Raw genomic sequence first — 22,622 nt, forward strand, 5'->3', positions numbered from 1 at the left:
TTTTTTGTTCCTCGTGTCGTTCTCGAATAAGAACGAAGTGCTCAGATTGAAAAGAGTGCAAAGTACCGATACAGTCTTTCCGTCCCACTCTTCAGTCTATACATGAAAAAGGCAATCACAGAGATAAAAGAGAGCTTCAGGAGTGGGATTAAAAATTGAGGGTAAAAGAATGTCATTGATAAGATTCGCTGATGACATTGTTATAATTAGTAAAACTGAGAAAGAATGGTAATGCTTGTTGAATGGAATGGGCAGTGTAATGGATACAGAATATGGGTTGACAGTAAACCAGCCAGAAGACTGACGACCAGAAAGACGATAAACAATATTTGTTCTTTATCCCAGAACGTGTTTTTTTCTTCGGGATCAGAAATCCTCAAGCTGGAACTTACGGCTGTTCTATCCGCAGACGAAAATTTGCAGCCCATATTCTGTTCACTTAATTACGATAGGGACAATAGCAGAACAAATGAAGTTAAGGTAGAAGCTAAAATTAATTGTGTTTTTCCGTTTTACGTGGAGACAGCATCTGCGAGTAAACAAAGTGTTTGGAAAACTTGCCATGAGCGTTTCACTTCTCTTGCTTTCGAAAAATTCCCATTTGCTTGAACACATAATTTGAGTGTAACATGCCTAGGGAAAATAGGGCCAAACGGAGTACCCTAATTTCTAATCCACACAAATTATTTCCACTGATCAGAAAGTTTGAAAATTAATTTTTATTCAGATTTCTTATACACCGGCCAGTCACACTAAGACTGTAGCGCAGACTGTAGCGTCTAGAACTACTCATAGGGGTGAGCGTCGGCTGCGGAGATGTGTACGGGGAAACAGACGTGCAACTGTCGAGCAACTGACCATCCAGATGAACCAAGGGGCTACCAACAGTGTCTCCTCAACGACCATTCAGAGAACATTGCTGTGAATGGGCCTCGGCAGCAGGCGCCTGATTCATGCAACACTCTAACTGTTGTTCATTGGAGATGAAAACTGGAATTTTCACGCCAATACTGCAACTGGACGTCGATTAAATGGCGACAAGTGGTCTTTTCAGATGAATTGTGTTTTATGCTCCATCTGACAGACGGCAATTGGAGTGTACTAGTTGAAACCTTTGAAAGCAATCGCCCGTCAACAATCGTCGGAAGTGTCCAGGTCGGAGGAGGGGCGTTATGTTCTGGGGAATGTCTTCGTGGCATTCTGGAAGATATAATGGATCAACACAGCCGTGCATCTCTCCTTGAGACCATATACACTTCTACATGCAGGTTGTTTTTCCTCGGCACGCTCGGCAAACCCTTTGACAATTTCTGTACCATAAATTTATGGCCATAAAATTAATTCAAGTTGTTTCGTTGTGGTGGTGGTAAGAAATCACAGACAGAACATATCAACTTTGGGTCAATCTTCATGCAGACTTGGCTAATCACATGCCCTAGGTAGTTTACCTACTTAGGAGCAAAATGACTCTTTTCAACACTTAAAATTAGATGTGCCAAAACAAATGACTTAAACATTTCCTCTAGTCATTGTGCTTGTTCCTCTAGATCTTTAGAAAATACAATAAAATCACCTAAACAGACTGTACAGTGATGTGCTTTTAATCTCCTTCGCAATCATTCAATAACCTCTGGAGTACAGTTTGTGCGTTCTTAATCCCTAATGGCGTCAGTCGATACTGGCAATGGCCCAGTGGAATGGTAAATGTGGTCATCAGCCACTCTTCTGAAACCAGTTCCAATTGGTGGTACTTTTCACATCCATCGTGGAGAAATATTTACATTGATCCAGGTAGTTCAAAGTTCTCTACATTTGGTGCTTTATATGCATCCATGCATGATTGGTCTTGCATTTAGATATCAGTAATCACAAGAAAACCTGCATTTCTTTGCTCCATCCAATGATTTGTTTGGAACAATGAGATCAGCTGCTCCCCATGAACTGCCACAATCCTCAATAATGCCACCAGCTAACTGCTGATTGATAAATTCTTTCAATGTAGGTTGCAATAACGTATCACTTGCCGCTGTCTTTCCAAGGTGGAACAACATCCACTGGCAAGGTGAGCATCAGAACCATTTATCATGACTTTTGGTTAGGCTTGGATATGTTGTAGAAGCACCTCTCATGAGTATGTAGTTGATGGTTTTTCATGTGACAGCCCTTAGTTTCCAAGAAAATTGATGTTGACATATTATGCGTGGCTCCTATACCTGAAACTTTAATTATGCTTCGACCACCTGCACGTAGCAAAGCAGATAAAGTTCACAACCACCATACTAATGATATGTTTTCAAATCCCATCCATGTACAGTACTTTCTCTGTTTTCAGTACCATCATACAGAATATCATTAAATGGTACATGCCACGCAAAGTTGTTCAAAATAGTCATTTCCGTCATAGTAATTTCATTAATAAATCAATCATTACAACAAAATTTCTTCAGGTGTATATTCCATTTGTTACATCTTTTTAGCTATTACTCGATTTGCTGGGACTGAATTCTGGATGGAATTTGTCACAGAAGCTACCGAAACACAAACTCATAGTGCGCCACCCTGATTTAATGAAAGCTACTGCTTGCAGACACATGGAATTCTCAGAAGCGATTTCACAAAAAAACATTTCGTTTAAATTGAAAAACGTTTTTTCTTTCTTTGATCAACTTTGACGCAAACCACATGTATTTGATCATTCTTGTGAAAGCAGGTGCATAGATTGATGCAGAATTATACAACGTATTATTATGGAATCTGGCCTTGGAGCAACTTTCCCATTAGTCTTTAGCAAGCTGGAGGCACTTTGAATTCCCTTCTTGCACATTTGGCAAAACAGAGCACTTTTGGGTGGCATAATTTTTATGACGTTGGAGCATATTTAACTTTCATCTACAAAAAACTTTTGACTGTAAAGTATTTGATAAATCTGACCTCCCAACGGATCAATAATGTAAAGAAATTTTTTCTTGTTCCATATAGAGAAGAATGACAGATTTTAACAGCTCTTCATGCAGCATTTTCACGAACTTCCCTGATTTCGTGCAGGTCACAACCACTTTTTTTTAATTTTTAATTCTTGAGCCAATTCGCCTACTCTTTTTTTGAACAGACCGACCAAAATTCCCGGATGGTTCTTGTAAACATGAGAAATTTACGGTACACTGTATTGTGAAGAAATGACTAATGTTATTTAAATCTGTTTTTCCTTCAAGTTCCACAAGAGATCTGTTGTACGTCAATTGGTACTGGCAGCTGGTTTGATCGGTATGAATTATATAATCGAGGTCAAAATTATGGATGAGTATTTTCGTCTGTATCTGGAATCTTTCTGTGGTTAAATGTTGCTCAACATTCCTCTTCACCGGTTCTGAATAGCCCGTTAAGAGTCTTTTCAGAGTCTCGCAGTACCTGTCAACGTTAATTGTGGTCCAAGCGATCCAGCCCCGACGACGAGGTGAAAGAGGAGGTTCATAACTTTCTGAACAGCATGGCGGCAAGCTGGTACGACATGGGCATTCAAAAACTGTCGCAGCGTCTACAAATATGCATCGACAGAAACGGTGATTTTGACGTTCAAGCTGTAAACTTCAAGCTGTAAACTTCAAGCTGTAAACTGATGTAAACCATTGTAGAAATAAACAGGTCTATGTACTTATAAAAAATAGGAGATCTTACTTTTGGGATTACCCTCGTAACTTTAATTTTTAACTGGACGTTATTAAAACTACACCAAACAAACAAAAAAGAAAGAGTTGTTCTCTGCGTGTTAATATACACTGATCAGCCAGAACAATAAGACCACCTACATAGTAGCCAGGACATAGTAGCCAGTATGTCCACTTTGGCCCAGATAGCATTGACGACGTGTCATGATAGGGAAGTAATGAGGCCTTAATCGGTCGCTGGAGGGAGTTGGCACATCTGCAAGCAAGTCATCTAACTCCCGCAAATTCCAGGTAGGAACCGATGAGCTCTGGCGTACATTTAATCACTTCCCACATGTGCTCGATGGATTCAGATCTGGTGATAAATGGCGTCAGCAGAACTCTCCACTGTGTTCCTCGAACCACTCCATCACACTCCTGGCGAAAGGGTGTACATTGCCTGCAATCAGTGTACGATAATCCTTGGCCATCATGGTGCCTTGTATGAGTTCCACTGGACTCACGAATGTCCACATGAATGTTCCCCAGAGCATAATGGAGCTACCGCCAGCTTGTCTCCGTCCCACAGTACAGGTGTCAAGAAGCCGTTCCCCTGGAAGATAACGGATCACGCCCTCCCATCGGCATCATGAAGAAGATATAAGGATGCATTGGACCACACAATGCTCTTCCACTGCGTTAATGTCCAGTGCTGATGGTCCCATCACCTTGGTTTCGCCACAAGTTGAAGACACTCACCACAGCACTCCTCAAACACCTGATAAATCGAGCCATTTCCGAAATGTTCAAGCCGAGCCTCCAGGCCATCACAATCTGCCCTCAGCCAAACTCAGATTGATTGCCCGCCATTCCCATTCTACACACGGACAGCATGCTCATTAATACTACTGTACATGCACCATGTGTGTGTCTAACTAGCAGTCATTCCTCGTCAAGTGACGCTGCTATCTCCTGGATTGGTTTATATCGATGGTTGATTAGTGGTCATTTTTTTTGTGGCTGATCAGTGTATAAGCAAAATTTAATGAAGTTTTTGTTTGAGACTGTTTTATTATTCGCTATCCAACCAAAAATCTTAAAAACAATCTCCTATTTACAATGAAATATTTTTAGCTTTTGGATGGTGATACTGCACATTAATCGAAAGTGAGCAGTTGGATGACCTTGAAAAATAGTTGATAGTAGGTACTTAAAGATAAAGTGACCCTCGTTCTATACCTATACGAAGAAAATCTGTTACCCCCCATATCCCTGTTCTTATTAAGAAACCATTTCTTCAATCCTCAAAGTCAGTCATATTGTCAGTTGTACTGCATATAAATGTAACGAAAGTCAAGGTAGCTGTACTATATATAAATGTGTAAAAAGAGACACATGTATGCGTGTACATACAGGATGTGAATGAAAAAACAGGGAATTGGAACAACTATGAAGGAAAGGTCCTTGGAAGCCATTTTTGGATAATAAATTATAGAGAAGTTGTGGCTGAAAGTGACGTATACTTATTTGGGGTAAATCTGACAACTATGCAGCCCAACCAGTAGAATTATGCCCCTTTAAATTTCTCACCAACTGGCAGCCATTCTTAATAAATCTTACACCCATGCAGGCCATGATAGCTTTCCTGCCAATTTTCGGTCATAAATCGAAGAGGGGGTGTGGCGGGTCATCAGTTACAATAATTGTGTACTAAATCATAGAGGTGGCATGAGATAAACTAATTGAGGATAAATCTGGCAACTGTGCAGGCTGCACCAGCTTTCCTAACTAATGGGATAATCTACCTTTGAATTTCCCACCATTTGCAACTCACCCAATTGGCCCAGAGCGGTGATGTATGGGGAGCGAGTGACCTAGGGGGAGCTCTGGCAATAATGCAAACTGCACTACAACCGGCTGTATCCCACTAATGCTATGATGTAGGGAACGGCTGTATTTAAAATAACTATTAAAATAACACTGTTACTCAATTGTATCTATAGATCAAATTATACCTTCCATGTTGGACCCTTTTAAATTTCTAAGCGATCATGATCCACCAACAGAAAAACGATTTTCACCATTTACTTCATCTCTGGATATGAATGAGAAATATTCAGATTTTATTACATACTGTTCTTATTGCTCGCACGCACGCACTCACTCACACACACACACACACACACACACACACACACACACACACACACACAGCGAGAGAGAGGGAGAGAGAGAGTAGTACCGAGCGGTCAGCGTGTTTTGCATATAGCGTGCTCGGCAAAGCCGCTTGATGGGCATCGAGAAACCGAAATTAAGCTGCAACTTACTTTCGAGAGTTAAAGACAATAACAAAGAGAGGAAAATGGAAATGTTAAAGGTGAGCAATCAGTATAAAGGACTTTCGAGATTTGCCCATATACAGGAACTTAACCCCCCCCCCCCCCACACACACACACACTCAAAAAAAAAAAGTAAAAAAAAATGGCCCCATCCTCAAATCTCTTCCCGTAGAAAGATATTGCCACGATTGTAAATGATTTCGCCTTTCGCCAGCATTCTCCCTGCAACCCAAATTACCAGATGGTTCGGCGTTCTGAAAGCTTCCTATACAATTCTCCAAGTTCTTTCCGTGCAAGCAGTTAATGTCAAGGACTACTAAAAATGTAGAAAATATTTGCACGTATCTGAAGTTACCCACCTGCCGCCAAAGTAATACAAATGAATCTCATACAAGCTACACTCGCTCAGTTAAGTACCTTGTAGGCAGAAGATGATTGTTATAAAGTGGTGGCATTAGTGTGTTTGGTGAATAATAAAAACAGTTTTTCAATATTTTGATTTGGCTCTGAGCACTATGGGACTCAACTGCTGTGGTCATTAGTCCCCTAGAACTTAGAACTATTTAAACCTAACTAACCTAAGGACATCACACACATCCATGCCCGAGGCAGGATTCGAACCTGCGACCGTAGCAGTCGCACGGAATATTTTGATTTATATTATGATTTATATTTTGTCATAAATTGTCCTTCCGTTCTTCTATCCTACCACTACCAACGAAATTAATGTGACGGTGGGAAATCAGAACGGCTGAGCTCTCTTTATAAGTGTTACATTACAAACAAAAATTAATGAGTACTGCCCCAACTTTACTCTCGCACCGCTGCGAAGATGAATAATTAAGATATTAGTGTCAGTGGCGTTGCGAAACATCTGAAACTGCCTAAATTTAACGAGGCTTCACGGCCTGATGGTATCTCCGTCAGATGCTATCAATAATTTGTTTGTTTCTCGGACACAGTTGTTCACAAGAAAGACTCGCTTGATTCGGCTCATTTAATACACAGACACAACCAGTAGAAGTATTTTACGTCTCATCCTCAGCTAAGATTATCCGAGAAGCAGTTCTTCTGGGATTTCTTACTGCTGGAGGGGAAAGAAGCGGGCATGGCTCTTTTAAAGAAACATTATGGCATATGCTTGGAGTGATTTGGGCGATCGCAGATAAACGATATCTGGGTGGGGGGTTCGAGAACTGTATCTGGGTCACTGAAATGCGAGTTGAGGGCTCGCCCAATCTCAGTGAAGATCAAAAATAGCTGACACGGTTGGCATATTTGTCGAATATTTTCGGTGCCCTTAACGTCCTTAACTCCGCAGGGCAAGGATGTTCGTAAGTTTTTTCGTGCAAACCAAAGTGAAAGCTGTGATAACGAAACTTCAATGATAGGCACAAAAAGAGTAGCAAGATTCCTTCGACATATTTCCAGTCTTACATGATTTTCTGGAAACCAGCGAAGTCGAAATTGGTAAAACTAGAGGTACAACCGTAAAAATCACCTAAAATCTTTGACCACCAGCCTCAGGTGAATTTTATGCAGATATTTTTAATCTGTCTAATTGTTAACACTCATGTTTTTTTAAACAAAAGCTTTGCATAACATTTAACTTTTCAAAAACTATGGTTTTTAAAACTAATAATAATTTATTTTAGTTACTTATCCTTGTGATTATGCACTTTATTCTTCATTCTTATGACTATCTACATTTACTATAGCAATATCGAAGCCTTTTCAAGCTTTTTTAGGAACTGCTTCCCTAAAACTGAGAGCGAAATCAAATGCATCATAAATCACTTTGAAGAAGATAATTTAAAAAAAGGAAATCCATGCCTGCAAGGTACCATCCTACTTGTCGACGTCGCAGCCAATGACTTGCTGCATCAATAAATTCCCCATTATCCACGTACTGCTTCTCGTGAAATGCATCCTTCATTTCGCGTAAGGATCACAAAGATAAGATTAGAGAGATTAGGAATGGTACAGAGGCATGTAGAGAGTCGTTTTTCCCTTACTCTATTTGCGAGCGGTATAGGAAAGGAAGTGACTAGTAGTGGTACAGAGTACCCTCCGCCACGCACCTCACGGTGGTTTGCGGAGTACATATGTAGGTGCAGATGTATATGTAGATTAGGCCAAACAGATGTAAGTCGGAAGGTGTGAGATCCGTGCTGTAGGGTGGATGAGGAAGAACAGTCCATTGATGCTATCTGCTTGCCGGGGGGTCCCATTCGAGATGTGGAGGAGGCCCTGCCGGCGGCGATAGAGAGCACTGGGTGCACCCGACTGCAAATTGTTGCTCATGTCGGCACCAATGACTCCTGCCGTCTGGGTTCAGAGGTCATCCTCAGTTCATACAGACGGTTGGCGGAGTTGGTGAAGGCGGAAAGCCTCGCTCGCGGGGTGGAATCTGAGCTAACTATTTGTAGTACCGTTCCCAGAACCGATCACGGTCCTCTGGTTTGGAGCCGAGTGGAAGGCTTAAACCAGAGGCTCAGACGATTCTGCGGAGATCTGGGGTGCAAATTTCTCGGTCTCCGCTATCTGGTGGAGAAATGTAGGGTCCCCCTGAATAGGTCAGGCGTGCACTACACGCAGGAAGCGGCTACAAGGGTAGCGGAGTACGTGTGAAGTGCACATGGGTTTTTTTTAGGTTAGAGAATTCCCTCCCTAGGCCCGACAAGACGCCTCCTCAGACGCGGCAAAGTAGGAGTAGGCAAAATGCAACAAGGAATAACAATATTAATGTGCTAATAGTAAACAGCAGGACCGTCTGTAGAAAGGGCCCAGAACTGCTCTCATTAATAAACGGTCACAACGCCCCCATAGTACTAGGGACAGAAAGTTGGCTGAAACCAGAAATGAAATTCTAAACTCAGATTGGAATGTATACCGCAGAGACAGGTGGACAGTGAAGGGGGAGGCGTGTTTATAGCGATAAGAAGTGCAATAGTATTGAAGGAAATTGACGGAGATCCGAAATGTGAAATAATTTGGGCGGAGGTCACTGTTAAAGCAGGCTCAGACATGGTAATTGGATGTCTCCATAGGCTCCCTGGCTCAGCAGCTGTTGTGGCTGAGAACCTGAAGGACAATTTGGAAGATATTTCGAGTAGATTTCCCCACCGTGTTATAGTTCTGGGTGGAGATTTTAATTTGCCGGATATAGACTGGGAGACTCAAAGGTTCATAACGGGTGGCAGGGACAAAGAATCTAGTGAAATTTTTTTAAGTGCTTTATCTGAAAACTACCTCGAGCAGTTAAATAGAGAACCGACTCGTGGCGATAACATATTAGACCTTCTGGTGACAAACAGACCCGAACTATTTGAAACAGTTAACGCAGAATAGAGAGTCAGCGATCATAAAGCGGTTACTGCATAGATGATTTCAGCCGCAAATAGAAATATTAAAAAAGGTAGGAAGATTTTTCTGTTTAGCAAAAGTGACAAAAAGCACATTCCAGAGTACTTGACGGCTCAACACAAAAGTTTTGTCTCAAGTACAGATAGTGTTGAGGATCAATGGACACACTTCAAAACCATCGTACAATATGCGTTAGATTGGTATGTGCCAAGCAAGATCGTAAGAGATGGAAAAGAGCCACCTTGGTACAACAACCGATTTAGAAAACTACTGCGGAAGCAAAGGGAACTTCACAGCAAACATAAACATAGCCAAAGCCTTGCAGACAAACAAAAATTACGCGAAGCGAAATGTAGTGTGAGGAGGGCTATGCGAGAGGCTTTCAATGAATTCGAAAGTAAAGTTCTATGTACTGACTTGGCAGAAAATCCTAAGAAATTTTGGTTTTATGTCAAAGCGGTAGGTGGATCAAAACAAAATGTCTAGACACTCTGTGACCAATATGGTACTGAAACAGAGCATGCAAGACTAAAGGCCAAAATACTAAATGTCTTTTTCTAAAGCATACCCATACACAGAGGATGACTGCACTGTAGTTCCTTCTCTAGATTGTCGCACAAATGACAAAATGGTAGATATCTAAATAGATGACATAGGGATAGAAAAACAATTAAAATCGCTCAAAAGAGCAAAGTCTGCTGGACCTGATGGGATACCAGTTCGATTTTACGCAGAGTATGCAAAGGAACTTGGCCCCCTTCTTGCAACGGTGTACCGCAGGTCTCTAGAAGATCGTAGCGTTCCAAAAGATTGGAAAAGGGCACAGGTCATCCCCGTTCACAAGAAGGACGTCGAATAGAAGTGCAGAACCACAGACCTATATCTCTAATGTCGATCAGTTGTAGAATTTTGGAACAGGTATTATGTTTGAGTATAATGACTTTTTGGAGACTAGAAATCTACTCTGTAAGAATCAGCATGGGTTTCGAAAAAAACGATCGTGTGAAACCCAGCTCACGCTAGTCATCCAAGAGGGCACTAGACACAGGTTACCAGGTAGATACCGTGTTTCTTGACTTCCGCAAGGCGTTCGATACAGTTCCCCAAAGTCGTTTAATGAACAAATTAAGACCATTAGGACTATCAGACCAATTGTGTGATTGGATTGAAGAGTTCCTAGATAACAGAACGCAGCATGTCATTCTCAATGGAGAGAAGTCTTCCGAAGTAAGCGTGATTTCAGGTGTGCCGCAGGGGAGTATCCTTGGACCCGTTACTATTCACAATGCACATAAATGAACTTGTGGATGACATCGGAAGTTCACTGAGGCTTTTTGCGGATGATGCTGTGGTATATCGAGAGGTTGCAACAATGCAAAATTGTACTGAAATGCAGGAGGATCTGCAGCGAATTGACGCATGGTGCAAGGAATGACAATTGAATCTCAATGTAGACAAGTGTAAAGTGCTGCGAATACATAGAAAGAAAGATCCCTTATCATTTAGCTACAATATAGCAGGTCAGCAACTGGAAGCAGTTAATTCCATAAATTATCTGGGAGTGCGCATTAGGAGTGATTTAATATGGAATTGTCATATAAAGTTGATCGTCGGTAAAACAGATGCCAGACTGACATTCATTGGAAGAATCCTAAGGAAATGCAATCCGAAAACAAAGGAAGTAGGTTACAGTACGCTTGTTCGCCCACTGCTCGAATACTGCTCAGCAGTGTGGGATCCGTACCAGATAGGGTTGATAGAAGAGATAGAGAAGATCCCAGGGAGAGCAGCGCGCTTCGTTACAGGATCATTTAGTAATCGCGAAAGCGTTACGGAGATGATAGATAAACTCTAGTGGAAGACTCTGCAGGAGAGACGCTCAGTAGCTCGGTGAGGGCTTTTGTTGAAGTTTCGAGAACATACCTTCACCGAGGAGTCAAGCAGTACATTGCTCCCTCCTACATATATCTCGGGAAGAGACCATGAGGATAAAATCAGGGAGATTAGAGCCCACACAGAGGCATACCGACAATCCTTCTTTCCACGAACAATTCGAGACTTGAATAGAAGGGAGAACCGATAGAGGTACTCCAGGTACCCTCCGCCACACACCGTCAGGTGGCTTGCGGAGTATGGATGTAGATGTTTTGTTAGCTCCTCTAGTGAGCGCAGATTTGTGTGAGGCCTTGTGTTGAAGAGAAGCAGGACTTTGTTTCCATTTTTGTGGCGATGAACACAGTGCATGAGTCACATCTATGCGCGGCCGGGGGCGCAGCCCCGAATCTTCTCTTGATCAGAAAAATGGTACCGAATCCTCCCAAGCCCGCAGGGGTCTGAAAAACGATGAGACCGAATCCTCCCGTTTGAAGCAGGTAGCAGTTAGAAACTGGAATCATTTATAGCCTTGATTTCTTCATAATCAATTTATTAAAATAGCAAATCTAGTAAAATTAGAGGCCCCGGCCCCAAGGCAGCCTAGCGGCTTAGTCCAGCCGGCACAGCGCCAGTGACGAAGTCTCCCGCTCAAGGTCACGCGCAAAGCAGGACTTTGTTTCCATTTTTGTGGCGATTAACACAGTGCATGAGTCACATCTATGCGCGGCCGGGGGCATGTTTTGTATAAAACATGGGAGGGGTAGGAAAGAAGATAAGGAACATGGCATAGATAAGGGAAGGAGATAATGAATTTTTATTATCTATAATACAACGTACAATGTGTCAGTTCGGGAAGATTCGGTCCTGCTACCTGCTTACCTACCACGTTTCGGTAGGGCGGCCGGCCGGTAAGCGTGAGATCGGACGTGGTTGCTATTATAATAGGAACTACAACAGCGAGAATATGTTCAAGGCTTTTAAGTCTACAAGATATGTGATTTTGTTCACTGGCAGGTATCCGTAGACATCCTGCAAGCGCCTGTTCCAATTCCCACTAAAGGAAACTCAATGATACCTCTCTGTTTGGAACGCCTCTCCGTTACAGGCGCCATTTTGAACGCTACATATTGTGCGGCCATCTACCGGAACTTCGTGAAAGTATTGAAGCTGCAGCTGGAATATTCCACGATGTCCCACTTAAAATTCCACATTTTTTTCAATCGAAATTGGCCGAGAAACAAATGTATTGTATTACCTATTGAACACCCTTCGTATTATATAAGTGTCTATATGTGTGTGTTTTAATATTCTTTGGATATAAACTCAGTTACTGCATCTCTAAGCTCATTTTCACAAAATAGATGGTTCACACAGCTAAAAAAATTGGGAACCACTTCTCTGGAATAAACGACGATACTTTCTTAATCGCCGGCCGGAGTGGTTGAGCGGTTCTACGCGCTTCAGTCTGGAACCGCGCGACCGATTCGGTCCCAGGTTCGAATCCCGCCTCGGGCATGGATGTGTGTGATGTCCTTAGGTTAGTTAGGTTTAAGTAGTTATAAGTTCTAGGGGACTGACGACCTCAGAAGTTAAGTCCCATAGTGCTCAGAGCCATTTTATTTTTTTTTTTTTAGAAGTAACAGATATCGTCTGTGTGGAGGGGTGCCACCCCATAAACATACCCTTCCCCCCCCCCCCCCTCTATGCTCACCCGCCCCCCCTGTTCCCTGGATTCGCCTCTCCGTGTGACCCATCCCACAAAAGTTTGTTGGTCCATACTAAATAAGATTAGCTGTGAATACTGATCATATATGAAGAAACGAGCCCGAAAGGTCATTGGTTGATTTGACCCTGAAATATGTGTTCCAGAAATGCTGAAAATTTGAACTGGTTTATTCTTGAAAATATACGCCATTATCCTGCGAAAGCCTTCTTATACACTACCAAGCACCAGTATTAAGTGAGTGATTTGATAAATATACTACAACTATCCCCCCCTCCCCCTACGTATCACTCCCATGAGGGCTGCAGAGATTAGACTAGTCACAGGGCACATGGAGGCTTTTCAAAAGCCATTCTTCCGGCACTACATTCGCGGATGCAACGCTAACAAACCCTCGCATGCGGCATGGTAGTAATTACCCTCTGCCATGAACTCCACAGTTGGCAGCAGACAACGATATAGACATAGTTGTAGGGGAGGAGCTGGCGGTTGGCTAAATATTGAAGTTCGGAGAAAGACCGTAGCAACATGGAAGAAATAAAATAATATACCAGTCAATGTGGGAAGATTATATAGAATGGGCGAAGCAAAGGAGGCATTAGAAGCAAATTGCTGTAGGCAAGGGACACTTCCTTCAACAAGAGCTCCGCCGATATCAGAAACTGATAGGGAAGTGAAGCTGACGTTCCTTTGAATGTAATATTGCAGCACAGTGTAACATCGGCTGTGAGAAAACTAGAGAAGATGAAATTGGTAATGTAGAAATGTGGCTCTGTGGAATTATTTACAAAACTAAGTGCATAAAAATGTCTAGAACAAAGAAACGAGGAAAATAATTTATGGATTCCTGTTACCAGAAGACGAGTGGACCAGTTGAACATTTTTCAAAGTCATCCAGAAATAGTTAATTAATTCCTGAACAGACCTGCAAATGGGGAACAGAGCATTGCCAGCAATAGATTAGACTATCTGAAATAAATAATCAGTAATAGTGGGTCTAATCGGCAATAGTGGGTCTAGGGAGCATGTACAGACGAAAATACCAGTACAAGAAAGGAAGATCAAGAATGCAATCAAGCCAGTATTCATGCTGATGATTTAAATAATAATAATAATAATAATAAACCTGGTACAACATAACAGGCATGCACGGTGGATAAAAGCAGAAACAGACACATACAAGCTGATACCACAAATGCCTGAAGAGATAATTTTGCAACATGAAGTCACCCAAGCAATTAATTCTACTCTCAATTGGAAAGTCCCTGGAAAAGATAAAATAGCAAATTTCTGGCTAAAGAAGTTCACCTCAACACGTTCACATCTAACTAAATTATTTAACAGTTACATTGCAGATTCATACACATTCCCTGATACACTTACACATAGAATAGCTTATCTGAAACCTAAGGATCAAGCAGACACAGCAAACCCAGCTAAATATCGCCCCATAACATGCCTACCAACAATATACAAAATATTAACTTCAGTCATTACACAGAAATTAATGACACATACAACACAGAACAAAATTATAAATGAATAACAAAAAGGCTGTTGCAAAGGAGCACGAGGATGTAAAGAGCAACTGATAATAGATGCAGAGGTGGCATATCAAGCTAAAACTAAACAAAGGTCTCTACACTACGCATACATTGATTACCAAAAAGCTTTTGATAGTGTACCCCACTCATGGTTACTACAAATATTGGAAATATACAAAGCAGATCCTAAATTGATACAGTTCCTAAACATAGTAATGAAAAATTGGAAAACCACACTTAATATCCAAACAAATTCAAATAATATCTCATCACAGCCAATACAGATTAAGCGTGGAATACACCAAGGAGACTCATTAAGTCCTTTCTGGTTCTACATTGCTCTGAATCCTCTATCCAACATGCTAAATAATACAAATTATGGATACAATATTACTGGAACATACCCACACAAAATCACACATTTGCTATACATGGATGATCTAAAACTATTGGCAGCAACAAATCAACAACTCAACCAATTACTAAAGATAACAGAAGTATTCAGCATTGATATAACTATGGATTTTGGAACAGACAAATGTAAGAAAAATAGCACAGTCAAGGGAAAACACACTAAACAGGAAGATTACATATTGGATAACCACAGCGACTGCATAGAAGCGATGGAAAACACAGATGCCTATAAATATCTAGGATACAGACAAAAAATTGGAATAGATAATACAAATATTAAAGAAAAACTAAATGAAAAATACAGACAAAGACTAACAAAGATATTGAAAAAAAATTGATAGCAAGAAACAAGACAAAAGCTATAAATACTTATGCTATACCAATATTGACCTACTCTTTTGGAATAGTGAAATGGAGTAACACAGACCTAGAAGCACTCAATACACTTATACGATCACAATGCCACAAATATAGAATACATCACATACATTCAGCAACAGAAAGATTCACATTAAGCAGAAGGGAAGGAGGAAGGGGGAAGGGGATTTATCGACATAAAAAACCTACATTATGGACAGGTAGACAATTTAAGAAAATTCTTTCTAGAACGAGCAGAAACTAGCAAAATACACAAAGCAATCACTCATATAAATACATCGGCTACACCTCTGCAATTTCATAACCACTTCTACAACCCTTTAGATCACATAACATCAACCGATACGAAGAAAGTAAATTGGAAAAAGAAAACACCACATGGCAAGCACTGGAACAGAACCATTATAACAGATAAAACAACATCACATAACAAATCTGACATCATACTCACCAATAAAAAGAAGAAAATAAAAGCAATCGAAATATCCATACTTAATACAACAAATACACAGAAGAAAACAAGAGAAAAAAATTGAAAAATACCTCCAACTGGCTGAGGAAGTCAAGGACATGTGGCATCAGGATAAAGTTGACATTATACTAATTATACTATCAACTACAGGAGTCATACCACACAATATCCACCAGTACATCAACGCAATACAGCTACATCCAAACTTATATATACAACTACAGAAATCTGTAATTATTGATACATGTTCAATTAGCCGAAAGTTCCTAAATGCAATGTAACATATACCGTACAGTTAAAAGGAAGTCACGCTTGATCAAGGTCCGCGTCACTTTCCATTTTCAACCAGACCTAAGATCTGAGAAAGGAAAGAAGCTAATAACAATAATAATAATAATAATAATAATAATAATAATAATAATAATAATAATACTGACAGGCCATCTTCAGTTATCTCCATCTCATAGTCGTCGTCATTATCATCATCATCATCGTCATCATCATCTAAGATTGGACTTGAAACGTTTCAGTGTCCGTTTTCTACTGCAGGTCTTCCAAGAAAATACCCCATGATTAAACAGTGTACGAGGGTGGTTTGAAAAGTTCTCGGAATCATCACGAGAAGTCAGCGCTAGCGCAATGAGTTGTTCACGTGATATTCATTGGACTAAAATGGCTCTGAACACTATGGGACTTAACTTCTGAGGTCATCAGTCCCCCAGAACATAGAACTACTTAAACCTAAAGAACCTAAGTACATCACACACATCCATGCTCGAGGCAGGATTCGAACCTGCGACCGTAACGGTCACGCGGTTCCAAACTGTAGCGCCTAGAACCGCTCGGCCACACCGGCCAGCTAGGTGCTGGGCACTGTGTTGAAATTTATAGTTACGCTACTGATAACAAGTGAATCCCTGCATGCCGCTTAGGATACAAGTTCCCAATCGATAAAGATTAGGAAAGTCTCATACATTATTTATGCAACTGATATGTTGACAAACAAGATTTTTTTTTTAAGCACGAAGAAAACAAGAACTGTTTTTACGTTACTTTATTTCAGTCCTACACCGTAATTCCATCGTTACTGCTATTTGATTCTGCGTCTGAACCATCTGTTTATAACTTATAACAACGCTTCTTTTACCTCCGTATCAAAGTGTCTTCCTGAAGCTTTCCCTCATGGCGCACCCAGTCTGTCCACGCTTAAGGGGAGATGATGTCTATTGCTTCACGCAAAAGCGACTCAATGTCTGCTACCTTAAATGTGTAGTTCTTTCCTGCCACATAACCTTTAGGTTTTGCCCAAATTAATTCACTTTGCGGAACATTCTTAAGCCAGAGCACAATATCCGATTTTCGGGTCTTTGCACTCGTTGTTTTCTCGGTAACAGCTAAACGATAACTGGCATTGTCAAGTCCAATGAACTTCTTCGAAGCAAACTATAGCAAGAAGTGTTCAGCGAACCACTTCTTTAAAGTAATACCGTTCATTTCCCAACGGTAGTTACTGCTGGTTTCCTTGCACTTCAGTACAAGTACGCTCCCAGAAATAAAACCGGAAGTAGAACCTGAGTGCACATAATTATCCAAGGATCTTTTCCTGTGAGAAATTTAAAACCGCCAGTACCACCAATCACTTTCCAACAGGCTTTCCTGGATTGATTCTGATTCACCACGTTGCATCATTGTAATACGCCGCTGATCTACGTTCTTCTCTTATTTCGCGTGTCTTTCTCAGGTTTGTGGCTCGTGTTGCAGCTATGTCATTTCTTTCGGTTCAAAACATTATCCCATCATTACATACTTGAAATCAGCGTCTTTTAAAATTCGTTCCATTGATGAAGCCAACCTTCTTATGCATAATTGGAACATATTTTTGTGAGGTCGGACATTCACCATTTTACATTTCAGACACAGAGTGCTTGAAAATATCCTCGTTAAAACCATCCATTAGTGTTATAGGTGTCTTCCGATTTCGATGCTTTCCAGGCAAAGCAAAGCCAATTTTTCCTAGCGTTTCTACAGCTCTGACGCTTTCTCTTACAATTCGCTGTACAGCTCTCTTGCCGACACCACATGCTTCTACAGTCTGCTCTTGTGTCTTCAAAATGTCAACAATAGGCGACCCGCTTTGATACGTTTAAAAAAGCTGTAAACATGGTAAATAATACCCCTGACTGCTGTCACCTAACGTATTTACTAGGAAATCACACTAACACATTTACATATACGGTAACCATTAACAGCTATACTGGTACAAAAAATATCAAGAGTTTAATGAACAATTCGGTCGCTCTGTGAATAAAACTGCATTGTGATGCAAAGCGACAGCACAGCCTGCAAGGAAGAGACTCGCTGTGTAGCAGTATTTCGCGGCCTAACCACTCCGAAAGAAAATGAATCTTATTGGCTAGCAGCAGCTAAAGAGGTATTCATAGAACAGTTAAAAACTGGTCTATCATCCTATGTGACGCGGATTATAACGAGGTCTGCCAGGCAACAATGTCACGCGGTCCTTTCTTTATATGCGCCCTACGTTCCTACTATATCACATTTCTATTACGGTATTGAATTTTGTCAGTCAACACAAGTTCGCTGACTTATCATTTACATGAAGACTGGTTTTCGGCACAATAAATAAAATCAGTCATTCATTCTCAGATATCAGATGCCTTCTCAGACGGTTTAAAATTTGCGTGTGGAGTATGTATTTGAATTTCATTACAAACGCCTTAATATCTGTATGTGTTGGATTCTTTCGAAAATTATCTTTTTATGACTCATTTGTTTGGAAAAAAACAAATACTACCACATTAATAATATTCCTCATGTAGAATCATATAGGAAAGGTTCACCACAATCCTGTTTGTAGACTTTAAATTATGCTCAATGTCTGGAGAACATTAATGAATAAAATGATGATCGCTGTATGGCAGCGCGATTCTCAAATTTTGCTCGTGATAAACCTACGAGTTTTTCCTGCTTTAGGACATGTTGAAAGGTATTATTACATTGTAATAGAAGCATACGCAATCTTTTCTCTGAGGAAGTGAACAAAACCGTGTAACAGTTCACGGATGTTTCTTTTTGTCCAAAACGCTGAACACTGTTTTTATCTAAATTATAAATTTTATTTAATAAAGATGTTTATGCTTCCTAACGACCATTCTAACTTATTTAGGCGTTATTTTCTCAGAAACACATTTGTTGCGTGTATTCCTGCTGACTCTTGCCTGTGGTACAATTGTTTTTTGGTGTTTCTGTTACAGTGCAGGAAGCGAAAGATGCTTTTTCGCTGTTTTGTCAAGTCTTGTGAGGCATCTCATGAAGACATCTGGGGCTGCTGCTGGATCAGCTTCTTCGAGCTCATGGTGCTTCTGCGTGCAAGACAAGAACAATCGAGTGAGCGTACAGTTTATGTACGTTGTGTGGGGAGGAACTTGAAACTCAACTCATTTTGTTCTTGCCATAAGTTTTTTATTACAATTACAGTTTTTTAAATAACGTAGGCGTTTTTGGCGTCTATAGATGCATATCGAGCCAATACGGGATGTGTCGATGATGTGTCAAGTGCGGTGCGATCCGTGATTGTTACAAGTAATTATTACGTGCTCCGAGTGCAAGCTGCGAATAATGCCCTTTCCTCCACTCCCTCTACCCGTGATCACTTCTCAGCCCAACACGAAACCAATTGTTGGTAAATTAGGAAAAAGAATTCCTCTGGGTAAAATTCGTTTTCTTTCTATATTTATATCTTTCACATTCTCACTCTTAGATCTTTCTCTCACTCTGGTAATGACAGTTGTAGTTCCTTTATTCCAAGTTGCCATTATCTCCCCACTAACGTGCCAGAGCCTTGTGATGAACTAGTGTCATGTCTGGCAACAGCAACCTAATATAAAAAGACATGAGTAACTTGTAGATATTTTCCACTTAGCAATATTATCAAACCCTCTCAGTAGAAGTAATGTTAGGATTTCCTTGGGAAGAGAATTTGACTTTACAAAAGATGATTTAAAAATAAAGTACTAACTAAAAGAAAACAGCTTTTCTTCACATTAAACACCATGTTATTAATTTTAAGAGAAAACATGAATCAATATAAAATCTAACTAGATTTTGATCTAAGTAACTAATTAAGTAATGCAGATCAAAGCCTGCCGTATTATTGCTTCACTACAATTTCTCTCGTTCTGCTAGTATTTTAGAGGAAGGGCACATCATTTTACAGAGAAGCTAAAGTAACTAGGTATTATTAAAGGAAGGAAACTACTATTACTAATACTCCAAATCATTTACCTGCTGATGCGCTGTAGGCAAAACAAGTCTGTAGTAACATATAGGTGTATTTATACTTCCATGCAACTTAACCACGTCGCTTATATTTCGCGGCCATGTTGGAAAAAAACTGCAGAACGATATTTTCGGTAGCGCCACGTAGGCCTCTAGAACTTTCGTCAGGTCGCGAGTTGTTATATACTGTTAGCCCAATTCATTCCGCCGTTGTCTAAAAGAACATTGTTGCACGGAGGCTGTACGAATCTCGGGAGAGAAAATATGTCTTTGTTGCATGCATGCGTGTTTGCATCAGGGCAGGGGATAGTTCCTGCCGAAGCTCGAGGTTGTTTGCGGGGAGTTGTTTTTTTAATTCCCCAGTGGTGATATTTGTTACTACATAGTTTTGAAAAAAGTGGAGCTATTATTACAAATTCCGAAGTAAAAAGATATATTACAAGGATATTTGATCGCTCACACGGAGATTATATAAATAAAACACGTAGTCTAATTTATTGAAACCATTATGTACAGTAAGAAAAACTCAAGATAATTTCTTGTTGAATACTTGATTGTGAGACAAACTAGTTTTGAGCACTGTTTTAAGTGCTTGTGTTTTTGGGCTGTGTGAAAGCTAATATAGAGTTGAATTTAGCTTTTTGCCTAGCTCGAAATTTTACCAGTTATGGCGTTTCAATTCATTCCTCAACAAAATGAACTGTCCACTATCCCTACCCTTGTTACCCTGACCTTTACTTGTCCATTACATTATTATAGCTAAGAAGTTCCCAATGTAGAACACGAAAATTTGCTACATTGCTTGTAGCATGGTATGCAGGTACTTCACAATTTGGACTACAGATATACTATACATATCCAAACTGCTTTTAATGCTCTATGTAAGAACAGCCAGGAAGGATCCACGAATAATGCATACACTCTGTTATGGACATGATGAAGTTCATCAGGTTGTGAAAGTTTTGAGAAAAACAAATCCAACAACAGAAAATGTGCAACTCAGTTACTTAAAAGCTGTCCAAAGTGGCTATAGCACGTCCATCAATAATAGTGAAATGCCACCACGAACAAAATGTTAGACGTTGTGTTATGTATTACATCTATTTTTTGAACAGTTAATTTTTAATAGGGCTGAAAACAAAAGTCTGATGTTAACCTTAAATTAGATAAATATATCATAGGAAAGTGACACTAGTCATATTTGTTACAATTTGAAAATTTTATATGTGTTGATTAATATTTGTAACATTCCTCTGTCTCCATTTAGTCAGTAATGAAGAGAAACTTACATAACCTCACAAATATAAATTGGTACAAAGTGTAATTCTCTGTTTGTTAGCAACATACCTTACAAAACAGTATGCCAACACCAATGCTTAAATTATTAATAGTAATTGATAAATATATAATGTTCAACATAAAAAACTCACTTTTCTTTATCATTTACATCTGATCAGTTCTGGTGACTGATTTTACGAGCAGTTAAGGGAGCTGCAATTGATATTAATGGGTATAAATACTGGTATTATTAATATTTGTCTCTTGTTAAGATTAGTTTATGATGAATGTACCTGCTTCCATTACAGTATTTGGATGAATACTTCAGCTTCCTGAAGTATGTCATTAATAGTTGTGTGCATCATATGTGTCAGTCTTGAAACCAATTCCTTAAAATCACAGTTGACACCAAATCAGTTGAAATAAAGTTGCAGTACTTAGCAGTTTATTCTATAAGTAAAACCTATTCTGTACAGGTGTTGGCATAAAAACTTTAAGATGGTTTAATGTCAGTGACTCATAACTGTTTGTATTGTATATTGTAACTATAGTGAATGGCTTTAACTTGCATTTTGTCACTAAAGTGAAATGTATTAATGTAATTAATAGTGGCAAATAATAATTTTTGAAATGTTACATATCCCAAATTCCCATCAAAATCATAACAGGAAAGCTCAAACTCCTTAAATAAATTATGCCCCTGTTAATAGCTCACAGATGGGAGTTTTGATTGGCAGAGCAATAATGACCTTGGGTCTGTATGTAGAGTATAATACAAATTGACATGTGTATGTGGAAATACTCATCTTTTGAAGATATTTGTGTGAATTTTATTTTCTTCATTTCTATATATCTGTATAGTTTTTAGAAAACCCTTCCCTCATGATGTAAGAGTGTAGACTATTAAAATGTGAGGTTATGTTTATACAGTGTACATACAGCTTTTGCAATAAGAAAAAACTAACCTGTGTAATTGTTGAATGCATGGTGTGTGCAAGTGAACAAAATCCATAAAATTGTGAAGTGGTCTGGATGGACACAAACAAAAAAGCATTTGTACTATTATAATATGCATCTGTTCCCTACTTCCTGTTTGATGAGAAAGAAGATTACCTATCATTGGTTTTTTGATGGACATGCTATAACTGCTACTCATCAAATGAGTAATACAAAAATAAAAAAAACACAACGATTATTATTTGTTATGGCAGACATTTTAAAACAATATGGCCTTTTTGGAAGGATTTAGCTTGAGAAGCACAATGGAGACATCTCCATTTAGTCAGTCTTTAC

The 22,622-nt window shown here is 39.8% G+C and overlaps 1 protein-coding gene across 7 annotated transcripts in view; it reads left to right on the forward strand.

The window, feature by feature from the left end:
* Positions 1–22,254, forward strand: part of LOC126268074 (potassium voltage-gated channel protein Shaker) — a 1,571,080-nt gene extending 1,548,826 nt beyond the window's left edge. For all 7 annotated transcript variants that reach the window (XM_049973531.1, XM_049973530.1, XM_049973532.1 and 4 more), the window contains one exon: positions 19,028–22,254. The gene's annotated coding sequence lies outside the window, so the exon portion shown is untranslated. The remainder of the gene's footprint in view (positions 1–19,027) is intronic.
* Positions 22,255–22,622: the final 368 nt, after the last annotated feature.

Source organism: Schistocerca gregaria, chromosome 4, assembly GCF_023897955.1.
Source record: "Schistocerca gregaria isolate iqSchGreg1 chromosome 4, iqSchGreg1.2, whole genome shotgun sequence".
Taxonomy (NCBI): Eukaryota; Metazoa; Arthropoda; class Insecta; order Orthoptera; family Acrididae; genus Schistocerca; species Schistocerca gregaria.